Raw genomic sequence first — 2,395 nt, 5'->3', positions numbered from 1 at the left:
TAAGGAATCCCTCCCACTCAGATCAATTCTCTGCCAGCTTGCCACTCTCCTGAACAGTTCCATCTCTAGAATCACTCAAAGAAATGCATACTCTGGCTGAAATGACCACCACTTAGTCATTTCTCTCGGGCAAAGTTTTATTTCCAAAAGGTCCATATCAAAAACCCAATATCAATATATCAGAACAAATGATGGGTAGCGTCCTAGTTTTATTTCTGTTGCTGTGGTAAAATAACTGGACAAAAATCAACTCATGAGAAAGAGGTTTATTTTAGCTCACAATTCCTGGTCACAATCTATTACTACAAGGAAGTCACAGCGGCAGGAGCTTGAAGCAGCCGGTCCCATCACATCCACAATCAAACCCAATATCAATATATCAGAACAAATGATGGGTAGCGTCCTAGTTTTATTTCTGTTGCTGTGGTAAAATAACTGGACAAAAATCAACTCATGAGAAAGAGGTTTATTTTAGCTCACAATTCCTGGTCACAATCTATTACTACAAGGAAGTCACAGCGGCAGGAGCTTGAAGCAGCCGGTCCCATCACATCCACAATCAAGAGCAGAGAGAAATGGATGCATCCATGCTCACTTGCTCAGATGCTTGTGCTTAGCTCAATTTCTTCAGTCTCAGTTAAGGACACCCTGCCTAGGGAATGATGCAGCCCACAGTAGGCTGTATCTTCCCACATCAGTTAAGACAATTTCCCACAGACATGCCCACAGGTCAACCCAATGTACATCTCTGTGAGTTCAAGGCCAGCCTGGTCTACATAGTGAGTTCCAGGCCAGCTGGAGCTATAGGGAGACTCTATCTCAAAAAATCCAGAAAAAGAAAATAAATAAATAAATTTTATAAAGATGCTCAGCATCGTCTATCAGTAGATAATTGCAAATTAAAGCAACAATGAGATACTACTACATTACTTCATTACTGTCTAAAATCCAAAACACTTCCAACAGCAAATGTTGGCAAGAATCTGAAGCAAGAATTCTCATTCACTGTTGGTGGGAATGCAAGATGATTCAGCCACTTTGCAAGACAGCTGGGCGGTTGCTTATAAAACTAAACATACTCTTACCATACGAACAAGCACTCACGCTCCTTGGTGTTTACACTAAAGAGTCAAAAAGTTGCTTCTACACAAGTATCTGCACATGAATGTTTACAGCAGCTTTATTTGTGCTTGCCAAAAGCTGGATGCAACCAAGATGTCCTTCTGTGAGTGGGTAAATACGTTTTGATACATCCAGGCAATGGAAATAACATTCACTGCTAAAAAGAAATGAACTAGCAGGCCAGGACAAGCCACGCAACAAGCTTAAATGCATCATCTTAAATGGGAGAACTCAGTCTGAAAGGCTGTGGACTGTTTGCTTCCAGTTATATGGCATTATGGATAAGGGAAACTAGGGAGACTAAAGGACCAGTAGTTGGCAGGGGTGGAGAGAGGGAGACTCGAATAGCAGAGGAGAGAGGATTATTTGTGTGTGTGCAGGTACACGTATATGTGTGTATGTGTGTGTGTCACTGGGCTGTGGCTACGTAGAGTTCTACCCTGAGAACAGAATTACCCCACAGAGAAAGCCCAGCTAGGCTCAGTGCACAAGAACTGGGGGCCCCCTTTTGGGTTGCCCCAGCTCTGCCATCACCAAAGTTCTCATTTTGATCCCTTATTTGAGGTCTGGAAACTACTTCTGGATTGACCACAGATTCAAGGGGGAATAGGTATTTGAGGATCAGTTTTAGATCTATGGGCATATCTGTAAGAGATTGCCTTTTATTGCATTAATTAATGTGGAAAAAGTGAGTGGCACCTTTCCCTGGGTTTGGGTCCCAGACTGTATAAAAGAGGAGAGGGTTAGCTGAGTATAAGCCTGTGTGCATTCATTCTCTGCTCTTGACTGTGGATGTGACATGACCAATTCCTTCAAGTTTGTGTCACTGTGACATTTCCCCCTATGATGGGCTGTAACCTGGAACTGTGGGCTGAAATAAACCCTTTCTTCCCTAAGTTGCTTTTGGTCAGAGTATTTTATTGCAGCAACAAGAGAGGAAACTAAGACAGGGGTCTTCAATGCCAATGACAGAGTTTCTGTGAGATGCTACTAGGAAGCAATTCAGGACAGTTGAAAGGCAGTGTGAAGGGGCTGGAGAGATGGCTCGGTGGTTAAAAGCACTGGTTGCTCTTACTGGGGTTCAATTCCCAGCACCCACATGAAAGCTAACAATGGTGTGTAACTCTAGTTCCAGGGGAATCCAACACCCTCTTCTGACCTTCATGGGCACTGCATGACATGGGCGCACTTACATACATGCAAGCAATAGACTCATACACATAAAATAAAAATAATAAATATTTTTTTAAAAAAAGAAGATATAAGCTGGGTG

The sequence above is a fragment of the Nannospalax galili genome, unplaced genomic scaffold (assembly GCF_000622305.1).
Source record: "Nannospalax galili isolate Female #2095 unplaced genomic scaffold, S.galili_v1.0 scaffold5487, whole genome shotgun sequence".
Classification (NCBI taxonomy): Eukaryota; Metazoa; Chordata; class Mammalia; order Rodentia; family Spalacidae; genus Nannospalax; species Nannospalax galili.
This window is presented reverse-complemented; position numbering follows the sequence as displayed.